This window comes from Gymnodraco acuticeps, unplaced genomic scaffold (genome assembly GCF_902827175.1).
Source record: "Gymnodraco acuticeps unplaced genomic scaffold, fGymAcu1.1, whole genome shotgun sequence".
NCBI lineage: Eukaryota > Metazoa > Chordata > Actinopteri > Perciformes > Bathydraconidae > Gymnodraco > Gymnodraco acuticeps.
The window spans coordinates 41,889-61,471 of record NW_022992069.1 but is presented as its reverse complement, the minus strand read 5'-3'; the positions used below and the strand labels follow the sequence as shown (position 1 = coordinate 61,471).

General features: G+C 44.9%; 1 protein-coding gene across 1 annotated transcript in view; it reads left to right on the top strand.

Annotated features, from left to right (window-relative positions):
- LOC117537139 (inaD-like protein) overlaps positions 1-19,583 on the top strand; it is a gene marked incomplete at its 3' end in the record, with an annotated part of 68,990 nt that overhangs the window by 10,166 nt on the left and 39,241 nt on the right.

Here is a 19,583-nt window from a genome sequence, read left to right as displayed (position 1 = left end):
CTGGGGTAGGTTACACCCATACCAAGAAATGGCTTAGCCCCACCATGAAAAATGATGTTAAAGTAAGCAAAATAAAGTCCGCCAACTCGCACGGAGTAAATTGCACAGACAGCAGTTAGTAAGATTGATTTCAGTAGCCACTTGTCTGGAAATACCGAAGATCAGAAACGGTTTTGAAAACTTTTGTCACATAGTGATCGTCTTCTCAATAGAACATCTTTGATAATGTCTTCTGGCCAATCAGAATCAAGATAACGGCGTGGTGTTGTTGCAGGAAGTCCCGACGGAGAATACTTTTGCTGTAGTACAGGGGTGCACATAACTGGTACGCAGATTATGTGCGTAATCTGAAATGCGTACCGTCACTTGTGTCACAAAGCGCATTTGCGTACCGACGTACTTGTGAAGCTTTTCCAGAAGGCGGTTAGATCACCGGACGACAGTCGGTCTCCGTGTGCACAGACAGGGCTGCTGTTAACGTCGGTCTGTATAACGGAATTGTGCCACAACTACACCAACCGGCTGCGGAGGGAGACTCCCCCCCCTTCACTCGAGAACTGCGCTAAAACAGCTGATCACAACGTTCACACTCTGTGGTCACGAAGTACTCCACTAGCCCCCCCCCCCCCGTCTACTTTCCTGAAGTAGCCTACTCCCCCGTTGATAGAAATCAACACGTAATGAATTAAGACCCCACGGTTTGATGATTGATAGATGTGTGGGCTTTCATTTTGACACACATAAAAATGTTATAATAAACATAGATACTGTATGTTAAATGGATATATCCGCCTTCTTTCATTCATCTTTCCATTCCCACAACAATATACATAAAGAAATGGCATATGTTGGACATAGTTCGAATGGTGATTAATCATGATTAATATATTTTTAAGCTGTGATTAATCTAATTAAAAATGTTAATCGTTTGACAGCCCTAATATATATATATATATATATATCTATCATTTAGCCAACGCTTTTATCCAAAGAGACTTACAGTAAGGACAAAAACCATAACAAAATCTAACTCTGAATAACAAGGGAGATATATTCACTTCAAGCAAGATCATACCATAGTAAGTGCTGGTGAATTAGTAACAAGGCCTAAATTAACTCAAAAAGTACTTTTAAAAAAAAATGTCAACAATAACTTCATTGCCAAGGTACACTCAAAATAGATGTGTTTTCAGTTTGCGACGGAAGATATGCAGAGTTTCTGCTGTCCTGATCCATTTAGGAGCCAGGAGAGCAAACGGGTGTGTTTTTGAGGGGTGCCTGGGTCCCACTCGCAGTGATGGATTAGCAAGCCGATTGGCTGACGCACGTGTATATGGTTTAACCAAGGCCTGGATGTAGGAAGGGGCTGTTCCCTTCACAGCTCGGTAGGCCAGCACCAGTGTCTTGAAGCAGATTCTTGCACCCAGTGGAGGGAGAGGTGTAGAGCGGGAGAACTGAGCGAGGTTGATAGGAGAAGCCATGAGAGCGAATAGAGCCAACGTACCCACACTCTGGCCGTTTCTCAATGTTGAGTAAACCTGCTGCAGAGCCACTATGTCAAGTATACTACGTCATCGAGTGGCGCCGAAGGACTGTTTAAATGCATGTTAAATGCCCAGCATTCGGCGCCAATCGATGACTTGGTATATTTGAAATAGTGGCTCTGCAGCAGGTTTACTCGACATTGAGAAACGGCCACAGTTATCACCTCGCAGCTTGGCTGTCACTCAAAACAAGCATTGCAGAGAAGACATCAATCATAAATGAGGGTCACTTTGAGGACACACCTCTTTGTTTCAGGGTGAGACCTACTTTTTATGACGAGCTGTAGGTCTGCTGACTTTGACTTGGGTGATTTTTATGACCTTTAAAGCCTAGCTCCTCTGCTCTTCTCTTTAGTTAGTACTCAACATGCAGCCTCGCCCCTGACAATATCTATTTAAGTCTTTGAAGTGGCGCGATCAATGAATGTCGACATAACGGACAAGTCAAAGAGGCAGGAGAGAGGGAGAGCAGAGGAGCTGCAGTCATACATTAGAACACTCTCTAGTAGACCTATCAACATGATCTTCAACACATATTTAGCCTCTTAAAATACTTTACTTTCTACAATTTCAATAATGCACTACTCCCTTAAAGGTGGGGTAGGTAAGTTTGAGAAACCGGGTCGAGATACACTTTTTGTTATATTCCATGGAATGCTCTTAACATCCCGATAGCAATGAATATCTTAAGTGCTTTGACAAAAAATCTATAAAAAAACGTCATCTGTGGAAGCCGTGGTACTGTAAAAAGCATGACTATTACATTACATTACATTGCATTTAGCTGACGCTTTTATCCAAAGCGACTTACAATAAGTACATTCGACCAGGAAGACACAACCTTGAAGAAAACAGAATCATATAAGTATATCAGGTTTCATAGAGCCAAACATTTCAAGTGATACTCAACTGGCTTTAGGTAATCCAGTCCTTTATTAGTATAAAAGTGCTTCGTTAATAGTTCTAACGCTCGAAGTGGAGTCGAAAGAGATGAGTTTTCAGTTTGCGCCGGAAGATGTGCAAGCTATCTGCCGTCCTGATGTCAATGGGGAGCTCATTCCACCATTTTGGAGCCAGGATAGCAAACCCACGTGTTTTCGCCGATGGGAACTTGGGTCCCCCTCGCAGCGAGGGCGCAACGAGTCGTTTGGCTGATGCAGAGCGTAGTGCACGCGCTGGGGTGTACGGTTTAACCATGTCCTGGATGTAGGAAGGGCCAGATCCATTCGCAGCACGGTAAGCAAGTACCAGTGTCTTGAAGTGGATTCTAGCAGTTACCGGAAGCCAGTGAAGGGAGCGGAGGAGCGGAGTGGTGTGGGAGAATTTAGGAAGGTTGAAAACCAGACGAGCCGCTGCATTCTGGATGAGCTGCAGAGGTCGGATGGCACATGCAGGTAGACCAGCCAGGAGGGAGTTGCAGTAGTCTAGGCGTGAGATGACGAGAGCCTGGACCAGAACCTGAGTCGCTTTCTGAGTCAGCTGGGGACGTATCTTCCTGATGTTGTAAAGCGTGTATCTGCAGCAGCGGGTTGTAGCAGCGATGTTTGCAGTGAAGGACAGGTTGTTATCTAGGGTCACACCCAGATTCCTTGCAGTCTGAGTCGGGGAAACAACTGAGGTGCCGATGTTGATTGTCAGGTCAAGAGTTGGACAATCTTTTCCCGGGAGGAAGAGCAGCTCAGTCTTGTCAAGGTTGAGCTTGAGGTGGTGAGCAGACATCCACTGAGAGATGTCAGCTAGACAAGCAGAGATGCGTGCGACGACCTGGGTCTCTGAGCGGGGAAAGGACAGAATTAATTGGGTGTCGTCAGCGTAGCAGTGGTAAGAAAAACCATGCGGGCTAATGACTGATCCGAGCGAGTTTGTGTACAAGGAGAAGAGGAGGGGACCAAGAACAGAGCCCTGAGGGACCCCCGTAGTTAATTGACAAGGGTCGGACTCAGACCCTCTCCAAGTCACCCTGTAGGTACGGTCTTTCAGGTATGAGGTGAGGAGGGAAAGTGCAGAGCCTGAAACTCCAAGTTTTTGGAGAGTGCGAAGGAGGATCTGATGATTCACCGTGTCGAATGCAGCAGACAGGTCCAACAGGATGATGACAGAGGAGAGGGATGCAGTTTTGGCAGTGTGCAGTTCCTCCGTGACAGCAATGAGAGCAGTTTCTGTGGAGTGACCTGCCTTGAAACCAGACTGGTGCGGATCCAGAAGGTTGTTCTGATTGAGATAACAGGAGAGTTGTTTAAAGACAGCGCGTTCAAGTGATTTAGACAGGAACGGGAGGAGAGAGACAGGCCTGTAGTTTATAACATCAGACGGGTTGAGAGTGGGTTTCTTTAGGAGAGGGTTTACTCTTGCCTCCTTGAGACTGTTTGGAAAGTGACCAGAAGTTAGAGAAGTGTTGATGAAATGGGTGAGAAACGGTAGAATATCAGGAGCGATAGTCTGAAGGAGGTTTGAAGGGATAGGGTCCAGAGGACAGGTGGTAGGGCGGGCAGAGGTAATGAGGGTAAGAACCTCACTTGGAGAGAGAGGGGAAAAGGAGGTTAGTGTGTTGGTGGAAGGAAGGTCTGGTGACCCAGCGGTGAGTAAAGGTGAGTCAGAAAAAGAAGAGCGAATATCATTAACCTTTTTTTCAAAGTGGGTAACAAAGTCGCTTGACAGAAGTGAGGAGGGGGGAGGAGCTTTTGGAGGGTCCAAGAGGGTGGAGAAGATGGAAAATAGTTTTTTAGGATTGGAATAGGAAGATTGGATCTTATCTTGAAAGAAAGTGCTTTTTGCCTGAGAGATCGAAGCAGAGAAAGAGGAGAGGAGAGCTTGATAGGTTAGGAGGTCGTCACGGTGTTTGGATTTCCACCATTTCCGCTCTGCTGCCCTAAGGACGGTTCTATTAGCACGCAGTGCATCATTTAGCCAGGGAGCCGGAGGGGACTGACGAGCCTGCCGAGATGTCAGAGGACAGAGCGAGTCCAGAGTGGATGAGAGAGTAGAGAGGAGAGTTTCTGCAGCAGAGTTTGGAGGCAGTAGTTGGAACGAATCAGAGGAAGGGAGGGCTGAGAGCACCGACGAGGCAAAGGTAGAGGGAGAGAGGGAGCGAAGGTTACGGCGGACAAGTGTAGGATGGGAAGAGATTAGTTTGTTATGTTTGGAAAGGGATAGAGAGAATGAAATGAAGAAGTGATCGGATGTGTGGAGCGGGTTTACAGAGAGGTTAGAAGTAGCGCAGTTCCTTGAGAATATGAGATCAAGGACATTGCCAGCTTTATGAGTCGGTGGGGACGGAGAGAGTGAGAAAGCAAAGGCGGTTAACAGAGATGTTAGTTCGTCTATCTTCCCCATCTGGAGGTTAAGTCTCCGAGAAGTACAGCGGGAGGGCCAGTTTCAGGGATGTGTGAGAGGAGATGATCTAATTCCTCCAAGAAGTCCCCCAAGGCGCCTGGTGGACGGTAGAGAACAACAATGGTTAACTGTATAGGATGGGTTACTGTGACGGCATGGAACTCAAAGGTGGAAGGAGTAAAGTTAGGTAGCTTGAAGAGGGAAAAGCTCCATTTGGGAGAGAGCAGGAGACCAGTGCCACCTCCTCTGCCAGTGGGTCTGGGTGTATGGGAGAAGGAATATGCAGTGGAGAGAGCTGCTGGGGTGGATGTGTTGGATGGAGTAATCCAGGTCTCAGTGAGAGCAAGGAAATCCAGAGACTGCAGGGAGGCGTAGCCAGAGATGAAGTCAGCCTTAGGAACAGCTGACTGGCAGTTCCACAGGCCACCTGAAACTAGATGTTGGATCTCAGTGGAGCACGTGGGATAGACGAGAGCAGGCCGGTTATATCGATTACGAGATACACGGGGCCAGTGATAATTGCGAGAAGACACATGAACAGGAATGGAGAAAATACACATGATTATAGCATGAGGGGCTAAACAACAAAATTAAAAATTAAAAACACCAACGATACTTAGCTCAATCAAAGTAGGATTTGCCTCCTCTTTGCCTCCCTCGTGACTCCTGTAGGACTCTAATGTCTTTGTCAGTCTTACTCCTGTAGGACTCTAATGTCTTTGTCAGTCTTAGCCTGTCTGCCGCTGAAGCTGACGCTCCAGGAAAGAGCTACCCGAAATGGACGACTGATTGCTCAGTTCTCACAGCTGAAGTTAATTAGTTAACTATCTACAGCTGATGGGCGACAATAGACTGGCCCTGCCTATGTTAATAATGCAGGCTTGAGTGCTGAGAGCTGTAAAGCAGGTTTCGCCTGAGCAGATCTGAGATTTAAGATCTCTCAAAAGCGATTTAGCCGTTTAAGCTACAGTAACAATTATACAGAGTCGAATAAATGAAACCGAGAAGTCTAATTAAACAAGAATATAACTTACAGTGGTTGCAGTGACTAATCATAACTGGATGGCCTACCTGCCTGTCAGCCTTCCATCTGTGCACAAACTTATCTCGTGCCCTCATTGGTCATGTGCGCGTTCGTGTGTGTTGGAGGAGGGGCTCTGTAAGGAAGTGGAAGATTTTTTCCGGCTGTGTATTTTCAAATTCCGGCTGTGTATTTTCAAACTCGAGCTGGTTTCTCCAAAATTACCTACCCCACCTTTAATAACATTTTGAGTAATTCTGCAGCCCTATATATTGTCAGTTATCTTTTTTTAAATTTCGCACAAGCATAGAGTGGTGCAGTGACGAGTCCTAAAACACGGAAGTGAGTTAGCATTTTACCGGTTCCCTCGTCTCAGAGCCAATGGGATTTCTCCATAGGATTTTGAAAAATATCTGGAAATAAGGTCTGTGGTTGACACAAATTTAAGAGACGGATCACGTTTTGTTCTACGACATTAAATACATCAGCAGTGACCCCACTGGTGATTTTTGAAGAGTTTACGTGTCTGAAAAACGATGGTTGTTAACAAGTGGCTGAATAGGACTACAGAAGTTGTCGAGGACGCTGTACGTCATTACACCGAACACGTAAACACTCCCGTTAAGTTTGTTTGCCCCTGTTCTGCTTGAAAGCAAGTACCTGCCTCTTGCAAACTGTTAAAACAAACGCTTCAACTTGTACAATTTTGAATCTGTATTTTTGAATATCGATCTTAAGTTGGCGTGACGTTGAAGTCGTGCGACCCTGCTGTACTCGGCTGTAGTTCGTTTATAGCAAAACGTTAGCATTTTGCTTCTGGCGATTAGATTTCTCCTCCTTCTCCCTTGTGGATGCTCTCCAAGTGGCCAAACTGGTCAGTTCGGCCAAGACCTCCACCTGCTCCCTGGACCCCATCCCCACAGCCCTGGTCAAGGACTGCCTACCCACCCTCTGTCCCTACATGGTGGTCATCATCAACGCTTCTCTGGCTCCTGGTATAGTCCCCACCAGCTTCAAAATGGCTTCAGTCTTCAGTCTCAAAAAACCTGGCCTGGACCCCGACGACCTCCAGAACCACCGGCCGATCTCCAACCTTCCTTTTCTAAGCAAAACTCTGGAAAGAGTGGTCGCCGGCCAACTCCATCTATACATGTCCAACCATGAGCTCTATGAGCCCTTCCAATCCGGCTTCAGACAGCAACACAGCACTGAGACCGCCCTCATCAAGATCACCAACGATCTCCTCATTGCTGCTGACTCTGGCCGCCTCAGCATCCTCATCCTCCTGGACCTCTCTGCAGTGTTTGACACCATCTCTCACAACATCCTCCTCACCCGCCTCTCAGACCTCCTAGGTATCACTGGCACAGCGCTGTCTTGGTTCACATCCTACCTCCATAACAGGAAACAGTTTGTCTCCATCAATGGCTCTAATTCACCCCCGGCCCCAGTCCACCACGGTGTACCCCAGGGCTCTGTGCTTAGCCCCCTCCTGTTCCCCATTTACATGCTCCCCCTCGGCCAGATCATCCAACATCATGGACTCAATTTCCACTGTTACGCTGATGATACCCAACTGTATCTCAGCACCACTCCATCCTCCCAGCTCCCCCCTCAGTCTCTCATCAACTGCCTGCATGACATCAAAGCATGGATGTCATGCAACTATCTCAAACTAAACAGCAGGAAAAGAGTTCCATCTAAGGAACATTGCAAGACTCCAACCGTCACTCTCGGAGTCGGTTGCCAAAACCCTAGTCCATGCGTTTGTCACCTCCCGCTTGAACTACTGCAATGGTCTCCTGTTTTGGGTTCCCAACAAAACCCTGGACAGGCTCCAGTATGTCCAAAACTGTACTGCTAGGGTACTCACAAATACAAAGCCATGGCAGCACATCACTCCCACCCTCATCCACCTCCACTGTTTGCCGGTCAAGTCCCGCATATCATTCAAAATCCTCCTCCTTACCTACAAGTCCCTCCATGCCCATGCCCCCCAGTACCTATCGGACATCCTTCACCCACATGCCCCACCCCGGAACCTGCGGTCTTCAGACTCTGGCCTGCTTACCACCCCCCGCACCAAACTGCGAACCTTCGGGGACAGAGCCTTCAGCGTGGCAGCCCCCACCCTCTGGAACGCTCTCCCTGCGGAGATCCGCAACATCCCCACGCTTGACGCCTTCAAAAGGGCCCTCAAGACCCATCTGTTCACCAAGGCCTTTGGCCCCTAATCTATTTGTTGTTTTTGTCTGTATGACTGGTTGTCTGATTGCCTTTTGTTTTGTTATGTTTGTTTTGCCCTGTTCTTCCTTGTAAAGCGACCTTGGGTCCCATGAAAGGCGCTATATAAATCTAAGCTGCTATTATTATTATTATTTATGGTTCGAAAATTATAAATGTAGGGTAGACTTGTAGATATTATCCAGCTGAACAAAACGTGCATTTATCAAACAGGTTCGTTTTCCACAGTCCTTATTTCGAGCTATTTTCCAAAATCCTATGGAAAAATCCCAATGCTTTTTTGTCAAGGGAACCCATGTGCAGCTTACTTCCGGGTGAATATGTCATCCCTGCACCACTCTATTAATGTGCTGCAGAAACTTCTGTCAGTCCCCTGAGTGTTTCTGCACATGGGTCCTGAAAATACCAGATGACTGTATGGGCTCAGAACAGTCTCATAATACACACATGCACACAGAAGGATTCAAACTTGTATTTCATGATCCGCAAAAGGATTCACACTTGTATTTCCGGATCTACACTTGTGTTTTTCAATGCACACACAAATGTGTTCCGTTTCATATACTGTACATGTAAATACAATCCAAATACAGAAAAAAGTTTTACATATGTATTTTTGATCCTCACATATTTGTTTTCCGTTTAAATCCCCTGAACCTGCAAACACAAACCGCTTTCTGTGCATGGATCGCTGTGCATTCATGTGTGGGTTTTTTGAGTCTCCCCTGACGGTCACCAGATTCGTACTTGTAATTGTTTCTATCTATAGCCAATCCGATGTCTCCTCAATTCTAAGCCAATCACATGAGCACGGCCCCACGAGGGTAGATTTCTTGCGTTCATTACACTTCATGTACGCATTTTGCGCTGTCCGGTCAGCTTGCTAAATAGAGGGCGGAGCATCAGGTGATCATGCAGAGCTGCGTGTCTCCGTCAGACTCAGCAGCTGATCTGATCTCTCTCTCGCGTCCGGTTATACTTCACTCCACTTCATGTCCATATCGATCAGATGCAGCTCTCCTGATCTGCCTTTATAGAGAGCACCGATCAAACTATTAAGAGTGAATATCGGCCGATAATGATCGGCGGGGCTCCCCCCGTTGACAGTTAACTGTCTAGCACTGGCTTCGTAGTGCACTGATCGATTAGGCTAAGCTAACCTGTAGCTGCTCCCTCCACACTCACAACAACTTCATACAGACATAAATAAAGCAGCTGTATTCGCCATACAGGAAACACACATTTAAAACGGTTTTGCCTGCCGTTTTTGTGTACACAAGCATTCATCAATGGTTCGGAAAGTGGCGCTGTACCTTAATAATATAAAGGCTTGTTTTTGCATGCATTTCCTGTTCGGAAAGTGGCAATGTAGGCTACTGAGAGTGGAGGTGTCCTGAGAATGCGTACATGAAGCGCTACGTCATGAACGCAATAAATCATACCCTCGTGGGGGCGCGCTCATGTGATTGGCTTAGAATGAAGGAGACATCTGATTGGCTATAGATAGAAAAAATTACAAGTACGAATCGGGTGACCGTCAGGGGAGTCTCAAAAAACCCACACACGAATGCACAGCGATCCGTGCACAGAAAGCGGTGTGAATCATTTTGCGGATCATGAAATACAAGTGTGAATCCTTCTGTGTGCATGTGTGTATTATGAGACTGTACTGAGCCCATATGACTGTGAACAAAACTGTCCGATCAGAGGAACCTGCCAATCTGTAGAACATGACTGGAATAGCAATTGGACAAAAACCTAACAATATTGCATTTTATACCGTTTTTCCCAAACTAAATTAACCAAACTATAGGTGTGAAAGCACATTTATTTGTTAAGCAAACAATAACACATTTAACCCTTGTGTTGTGTTCGAAAGCTGTTACCGTTCATGGTGTTCGTTCGCGGATCAATTTTGACCCATGATTTATTTCAGTCCAAAACACAAAAAATAAATGACTATCATCCAATATTGTTTTAACTACATCATAACTAACTTATAATGCATTCATAACCATACAATCCTGTTGTAATTTAATTGTATGGCCCAAAACACATTACACCACATATTGCACACGTGCATATGTGTGTTCAGGTTCAAGTGTTGGTGTTCATATTATTTGTGAAAGGTCGAGTTCCCGTGGGGGGAGGGGGCCAGAGGGATGGGAGACCAGGTGCATTTTGCATACAATTATTGTTACAGTGGATGAAGGGGGTGGGGGAGGGGTGTCTAAAGTCAGTTTAGAGACCTTCAGACTTGGCTAAAATTGTCAATCAGTTTTGTAGTGTTTATATAGCTGTTGTGGAGGATATCATGAAGCCTTGTTCCGATAAAAAAAACTAGAGCGTAGTTAGTATATCATTGTTACTTGAAACGGGTCACGGGAGACCCGAACACAACATCAGGGTTAATGAATGGAGCATTCTGGAAGTTAGGGAGTTAGGGAGGCAGTGGCGGCCGGCCGGCCTATAGGGGCGCTAGGTGCGCTGCCCCACCTCTTCCCACATTCGACACTGAACAAAAATATAAATGCAACACTTTTGTTTTTGCTCCCATTTTTCATGAGATGAACTCAAAGATCTAAAACATTTTCTATATACACAAAATAACCATTTATCTCAAATATTGTTCACAAATCTGAAATAATCTGTGATAGTGAGCACTTCTCCTTTGCCGAGATAATCCATCCCACCTCACAGGTGTGGCATATCAAGATGCTGATTAGACGGCATGATTATTGCACAGGTGTGCCTTAGGCTGGCCACAATAAAAGGCCACTCTAAAATGTTCAGTTTTATCATATAGCACAATGCCACATCCAACCGGCCTCACAACCGCAGACCACGTGTAACCACACCAGCCCAGGACCTCCACATCCAGCATGTTCACCTCCAAGATCGTCTGAGACCAGCCACTCGGACAGCTGCTGCAACAATCGGTTTGCATAACCAAAGAATTTCTGCACAAACTGTCAGAAACCGTCTCAGGGAAGCTCATCTGCATGCTCGTCGTCCTCATCGGGGTCTCGACCTGACTCCGGTTTGTCGTCGTAACGGACTTGAGTGGGCAAATGCTCACATCCGTGAAGGTGTTCTCTTCACGGATGAATCCCGGTTTTCACTGTTCAGGGCAGATGGCAGACAGCGTGTGTGTCGTTGTGTGGGTCAGCGGTTTTCTGATGTCAATGTTGTGAATCGAGTGGCCCATGGTGGTGGTGGGGTTATGGTATGGGCAGGTGTATGTTATGGACGACGAACACAGGTGCATTTTATTGATGGCATTTTGAATGCACAGAGATACCGTGACAAGATCCTGAGGCCCATTGTTGTGCCATTCATCCACGACCATCACCTCCTGTTGCAGCATGATAATGCACGGCCCCATGTTGCAAGGATCTGTACACAATTCCTGGAGGCTGAAAACATCCCAAATCTTGCATGGCCAGCATACTCACCGGACATGTCACCCATTGAGCATGTCTGGGATGCTCTGGATCGGCGTATACGACAGCGTGTTCCAGTTCCTGCCAATATCCAGCAACTTGGCACAGCCATTGAAGAGGAGTAGACCAACATTCCACAGGCCACAATCAACAACCTGATCAACTCTATGCGAAGGATATGTGTTGCACTGCGTGAGGCAAATGGTGGTCACACCAGATACTGACTGGTTTTCGGACCCCCCCAATAAAGCAAAACTGCACGTTTCAGAGTGGTCTTTTATTGTGGCCAGCCTAAGGCACACCTGTGCAATAATCATGCTGTCTAATCAGCATCTTGATATGCCACACCTGTGAGGTGGGATGGATTATCTCGGCAAAGGAGAAGTGCTCACTATCACAGATTTTTTCAGATTTGTGAACAATATTTGAGATAAATGGTTATTTTGTGTATATAGAAAATGTTTTAGATCTTTGAGTTCATCTCATGAAAAATGGGAGCAAAAACCAAAGTGTTGCATTTATATTTTTGTTCAGTGTAGATTGTCATTAATAAATATTTAAATGTTATACATATAGTTGGTGTCAGTTAAATGTATAAACTACGATAAAATAACCATAAATAATTGTTTTACGATGTCTAAAGTTACTGATAAGCCACGTGTTTCCTGCTTGGGGCGCAGACATCTTTGGCCATTGACTCTCGTTATAAGTGGTGCATGTGCAGTCCGCACCTCTTCAATGCAACAGATAGGAGCAGCTCAGGGTGCACCAAACTGCGCCCAAAGCAGCTTTTGACACTGCCAACAACTAGGGGGCAGCAGGAGCGCCAGAGTGAGTGATTGACGTTTAAGTGAGAGAGAGTTATGCCCCGGCCACACGAGGACGAAAACGGCCGTTTGCGTTACTGTTTAGTGTCATATAGACCATTCGGCCATACGAGGACGACCGAATACGGCACTAAACGACTGAGGAAACGATAACGGGTCCCAAGGTGGATAGAACGGCATACGCAACGCTCTGGGGGGTCCAACGGCTCTGTGTGTACGCCCTATACGATCATTTTCTGATAATGATGAGGCAATAGCCCCACCTCTCCCCACCTCTGCTGCTCACCCCCGCGTCAAAGTAAACTGCACACTGAATTCAGATTATTTATCTTTCTCTCAATATGGACATAAACACGAGTGAAGTCTAATCTGACAGGACGGAGACACGCAGCTCTGCTCACCTGCAGCTCCTCCCGCTGTGATGCGGCGGTGAACGGAGTAAAACACACACTTCAAGTCAGATCATCACCCTTAGCTATTTTATTTATTACCTCTCAAACTACCTAAACTACTTATAAATATGTTTATTTTTACTGTCGGCCGAGTCACTCATTACTGGATCAGCTGCTGCATGAAACAGACACTGGCGCTGTCCGAAGAGAGGGAGGAAAAACAGAGGCTCCGTGTATTTTATTATTATATTATATAGAGTCGTTATTCATTTGTTTTAAAGCTCAATAAATAACAAAGAAGACCTTTGACCGGCACTTTTATAATTTTGTCGGAAGATTTAAACTTTAATACACGTTGACTGGCGAAAAACTCTGCCCGGTTCCCTCGGCCCCCACCGTGGAGAATAAACAGAAGGGCAACCATGACAACCATGCTTCTTCGCTGCTTTTGTGGAGGAAGTTACAGCGCCACGTACAGGCTCCTGCATATGTACTGCAGCTTCTCCAGCGGTTGGAGCTAAACGGAGCGGTCTCGTGTGGGCAGACACTATCCGGATAACTATTGCGTGTGGACCGAAGCTTGTTTGCGAATGCGTTTGCGTTAATCCTATGCGTTTAGCCGTTTTCGTCCTCGTGTGGCCGGGGTCTTAGACGGAGACGGAGTGTAAACAAAACTAGATAGCTAATATGGAGAAGGAACAATTATGTTTAATCACCTGTTAAGCCCGAGAGACCCCATTACCGGGGCACTGCCGCAACATCTTGCAGGAAACAGTGTCTGAGGGCATGTTCATTTAATAAACTATGAATGTTTTATATCCATGTAACGGGAAGAAACTCATCTAACTGATCATTTAAAAAAAAAAAATTCAAAAAAAACCCCACAATGCTAACGCTGAGCCTCTGAATTAGCAACGAGCGAAAAATGCTAACAGATGACTGCACCGAAATTCACTCACAAAACCTTATTATTTATCTTTGGTGCACATCCAACACATCGTTTCACATCGTGAGGTGACACAGAATCGAAGGGTACCCTCATTATCACTCAATTATACGAACTTGCAGAGATAATAACAAGAACATACATCAACACATATGGCGCTAGGTAGCTAAAAACGCTAACATGGCTCACCTGTGGGGTAGTCTGGTCAAAAGTGGTCTTCAATGGCATTAAAACGATAAAAACGCTGCTGAAGTTAATCCAATGTGTCTGTGTCCATTTGAAATGATTTCTGATAATCCATGAGCAATAAACCTGCTTTTCCGTTTCTAGAAGTCAGACCTAGAGACAGTTTCACTCTGGTGCAAAACTGTGTCCACGAAGCCCACACCTTTTTGTTTTAGACTGTGTGTGCGTGGGGAGATTCCCCTTCGATTCTATTGGCTCTAACGTCAGAAAGAGATGTCAATCACCAAAATGGACCAATGGGTTCCAGAGAAACGGTAAAATCCCCATTTCCACCCAAATCACCTCAGAGGTGGAGTTTTTTTTGCTAAATCTCTCTAAAAAGGTCAAATGTCACTTGTTTTGCATCAATCTTGATACAGGGTACTTATTATATGTTGTACTTTGGATTCCTAAAGCTTTTAGTCTACCTTACCATCATCCAAGGGTAGTTTTCACTGTTAGTAAAAAGGAATTTTTGGACGGACACTATAATTTACAGTTTTTTACTTTGTTCAATCTGAATTTTCTTTAAAATAAAAAACATCTATATTAATTCTGACTTTTCTACATCCAACTCACAGGTTTATCATTACTTTGAGAAACAAGATTATTAATTTAACTCTTTTAGAAAGGAAGATATGGTCATTTGTTCTGGGAATGTCATTTTCGAGCCTGAGACCTGAAAAATAGGCTCAGGGCTAAACAGGTTAAAGAAACACTCTCTTACCTCATTCACACCAACGGTGTTTCAGGGCCGGTTCGGAGCTGGAGCTTGAAAAGCACCGGGTTTTCCTGTTCGCACCGCAGCGGAGCAGCCTCTTAGCTGCGGAATCCGGTTCATTTTGAGCACCAAAAAATTGTCCGGCCAGAGCAAAAGCACCACATACGTCACGCTTACGTCGAGGCGGGGGCAGTGGCAGGGGCGGGATCAACTCCTGAACAACAACAAAAAGCCGGCGTTTTATCCAGTTTGTACACAACGATGGAGAAACTTAACAAGCAGCAGTGGTCCACTGAAGAGTCCAGCTACCTACTGGGAATCTGGTCTTCCGAAGAGGTACAGAGGAAGCTGGAGCACAATCGGCCATTGTTGTTGTTGTCGGTGTCAGCTGTGAGGGGTTTCTGCGCGGTTTGGCTTTAACCGCGCGAAGCAGACACGCAAACTGTTACGTCATGACGCAAACGATGACGCAGCACCAGTCGGACTCTGGGCAGTGTGAAAAGAGCCGGAGCTAAACCGAAGAACCGGTTCTGAACCTGAAAAGCTCTAGCACGGAGCTTGAACCGGAGTTGCGTTGGTGTGAATGAGGTATCTGAGAGGAGGACACTGGAGGGAAAGCTGAAAGTAAAAGAGTTCGGACCTGATCAGCCTGACATAAGCAGGAGCTAAGGACAGAGGAAGGCAGTATACCTGCTCTTTTTCAAGGAGCTGGTTTAGCAAGACAGCTAACTACCTGAAGCAACACCAGGGCAATATTTAGCTTCCCTGCCTCCCTTTTCAAACGTCAGGATCAGACCAGTCTATGGACCAGACCCAGCATGGATCCAGACCATGCTGGGTCTGGTCCAGGTGAGTGACTTAAAGCACATATCAGAAAAAACTAAAAAGCATGAACAAACCAGAGTCCACATGGAACAAACTGGAGTCCACATGGATGATGCTATGCGACTAGCCATGTTAAGGACTGTATCAAGTTCTGTGTGCCTTTGAGCTAGCCCTGCGTTGTAATATGACAGATGTTTTGAGTTTTTGTTTTTTTGTTTTGAGAGATACATTAGCAAATAAGAATCACACAATGATAGTATTAAAGTAAGTTATTTTCTGTTACAAGATGCTCCAGATTAGAGAAACTGTTAATGTACATGCACCTGATTTTTTGGAGTAAATGCGCAGAGGATATGCAAATGTTTAAGAACTTTGACATTTCAATAACCAAAAGAAAATAAACTGTGATGACAAACGGGAGCAGACATGGACTGTTAATGTGAGCTAGGTTAGCCTAGCCTAGCCGTAATTATTCTGCCCTGCTCCATTGTCGGGTCATTATCACACAGAATTACACTGCCCCTCTTGTTTGTTACCCTCCTCCGCCTGCTTGCTCATTGGATCCGGGTCCACGTCCTGCATACCAGGCCTCAGATCTACCGCTTTTGTTTTATTCATGTCCAGCTTCTATTGAGGTCACGTTGAATGGAGCCACAAGCATAAAAAACACAACTCTGCCCGGGGTTGTATTGCTATTATTCTTGCATGGCTAACAATTCAGCTCAAAGATTCAGATTCTGGAGCTGGTATTCAAACCTGGGCAAATGTTCCCATCATCGATTAGGACAGCGTGTCGGCAAATGCACTTTCAATTTTATTTATGGCCCTCCTTAAAATGACAAGTAGCAGAAATAACAGATAAAAGATAACAGATTAAAGAAAGCTGAAGGGGGCTTTTTAAAAGTGCCTCAGCCATGAGGAAATGAACTAAAGAACAACTGGAGAAAGTGCCAAACAAAGGTTTTGTCAAATATGAAAATGGAGTCTTTCTGTACAGGCCCAACAAGCATCACTGATTACATTTGAAAGCAGAAAGAATATTGACCTTGTTCTGGGGTATACTCTATAACAGGGGTCTCCAACCTTTTTTAGGATGAGAGCTACTTTCCAAAAATAAAACAAGTCTTTTACTCCTTTTTTTGTTTTTTGCAGTGTATATATTTAGCACATTTGAACATTATTATATGCTGACCTTTAACCTTTGTGTGCTGTTTGGGTCTGTGGGACCCGTTTGCAGTGTTTACTAAAATAACATGTATTCAATTTAATTATTTTAACCTGCTTTATTTGGGGGTGGACCTCACCTCCTCTTGGGGGGTCCGGGGGCAAGCACCACCGGGAAGAGTTTTTTTTTTTAAATGCATCAATCTGGTGCACTTTGAGCACACTTAATGTATGGATACATCTCTCAGCACTCAGATGAAAGGGAGCTGTATACTTTTCAATACTCCAAACATCTTTAGAATATGATCACAACCAATAACAAATCATTTAAACTGGTTTATTCTTATCTTATGTTAGCTATAGTATTCTTTCTTTTTATTTATGCATTACTAATCACTCTCCTTTTAAACTGTTTTTGTTTTTTTTTACTGTCCTATAGTACACATTGGAATGATTTCTTACTTTATCTATATTAAATAGATAAAGGTGTGCTCTCTCTAGCTCTCTCGCTCTCTCTGTCTCGCTCGCTCACAGAGTCTGTGTGCTCCTCCGTGGCGATGACGGCTTGCGTTAAAAAATAATAATTAGGGATGCTCCGAACGAACGGCCCCAGTGGAAATTACGCCGTGTGTGCGTCAAGTGCAATAAATATATATGCAAGTTGCAACACACACAGAGTAAAGCTCTGGCTGTGTTGTATGTGTTGTATAGGCTGGTATGATAGGCTGTTCAATGGGGCTGATGTGTTGTGTAGATTTTGCCAGAAGGAAAGGTCACACTCCTTATGAAGCGATGAGCTGCTGCTCCACATTGCTTTTCTTCCCGACTGCAACGCTGGTCCCGCAAATCAAGCAAGAACGTGATTGGTCGATATTCATTGTGGGGTGGGGGAGGAGGGGTGTTAGATAGATATAGCGTTGTAGTAATTAGATAGAGTTCGCTATGATTGAGGTTTCGTTTATGCACAGGTAGATTCTTTTAGTTACATTTTCTTTTTTTGGTGTGTATTTTTACATTTTGGGCGAGCTACTTATTGAGGGCTTGCGAGCTACCGGTAGCTCGCGATCAACGTGTTGGGGACCCCTGCTCTATCATTAAGGGGCCAATTGCCAAAAACTTCTGTTTAAATAAAAATACAGTCTGGAATTAGTTGAGAATAAAATCAAAATGATCAAAAAAGAGTCAGCAAGATGATGAATCGGACAGTGAGATCTGATGTCAGCTTCCAATACTTGATATTTGTTCATACTCTATGCTGTGGAAACTGTTCCGTCTGCAGTGTTTTTTTTTCAGAATTGTCTTCCTAAAATCTCTTAATATCTATTCACTTATTATAAAAACCTAAAACCTGGGCCATAAAAAAAAACGCCCAATATATCATTGTCATTTAGCCTTTAATTATTCTTGTGGAAGACAGACCACCAAAAGCATCCCACCAGAACAGGACTTTCTCAGAGTAAACATATTGACTCTTCATTGTAGGAAAAGCACCGCACAAAAATTAATACAACTAATGCTGACTGAATTCTCAATACTTGTCCCCGAGGGGACATGCACAAAATAATTAAACTATTTTGTGAGAACAGGAGACCTCTAGCTCATTTCAGAGGGTTATGTTTCTGTCTGGAAGTTACATTTCAACTACAAGGACATTTTGGTCAACTTAATCACACTGGGCGACTGTGGCTGCGAGGGAGTGCGGTCGTCTTTCAACCAGAAGGTTGTGGGTTCGATCCCAGCCCATGCAGTCAACATGTCGATGTATCCTTGGGCAAGATACTTAACCCTGAGTTGGCCAACAGTGTGTGCATGTGTATGCATGTTAGGTCCAGATACACTGCTCTGTATGAATGGGTGTGAATGGGTGAACGACATGTAGTATGTAAAGCGCTTTGAGGGGTCTTAAAGACAGGATAAAGCGCTATATAAGTACAGTCCATTTACCATGTTACATGTATTGGTTATTTTTCACAACTTGTGTTTATATAGAAGATATAATAAACAAAGAAATATCAGGGACGCAAAAGTGGTTTCCACCTTTGTGTTCATTGCAGAACCAGAATGAACTCAACACTTTACCTCAGTGTCGACCAGCAGTAACAGAGTGCCTCGTCTGAAAAGAGTGAACTTCTGTTGGAGAGGAGAACATTGAACACATTCAGTGTGATTCGACTTTACCAGGCAAAGAGCCCCAGCGTCCTGGGATCAGCTGAGGAGGAGGTTTGTTTCATCAAACAGAGGAAGATCTCCTCTATCAGATGAGAGCTGTAATAAGAGAGCAGACCGTGTGTGTGTTAGTGTGTGCAGGTATGTTCTGCAGCCTCATTGATCAGCAGCTGCTATCAGAGAGCTGGTAATTACCTGCTGGGGTTCACTTTAAAGACCTTTCACCTGACGACAGATAGTCGGCCAGCAGCTCTGTGAGGCCCTGCTCCACACCGACCCCTACACCGTCCCCACTTCCTTCTCGTTTGTGCTTTTGCCTGTAGGGCCGTCAATATTAAGGGCGATTCTAAAACAACTAGTGGTAGGTGAAAGCTATTTATTAAACCCTCCAACAGCAAGTCTGCATCGTTTCTAGCTTAACAAGCAGCAATAGCTGACCAGATGAAACGCTGTTTATGTTTGTCGTGAAACACGCTCTAAACGAATATTTCTGTGCAAACATTTAATCCTAATCTGCGCAAAATAAGAAAGACATTTTATATAGAACGGGAGCCGTGTGGTGCAGTGGGTTGTGCCTTGGGATCAGGGGGTCACAGGTTCAAACCCCACTGCAGTCAGCATGTCGTTGTGTCCCTGAGACACTTCACCCCAAAGTGCTCCTGTGGGGATTGCCCTCAGTATTGAGTATGTAAGTCGCTTTGGATAAAAGCGTCTAACAAGTGACATGTAATG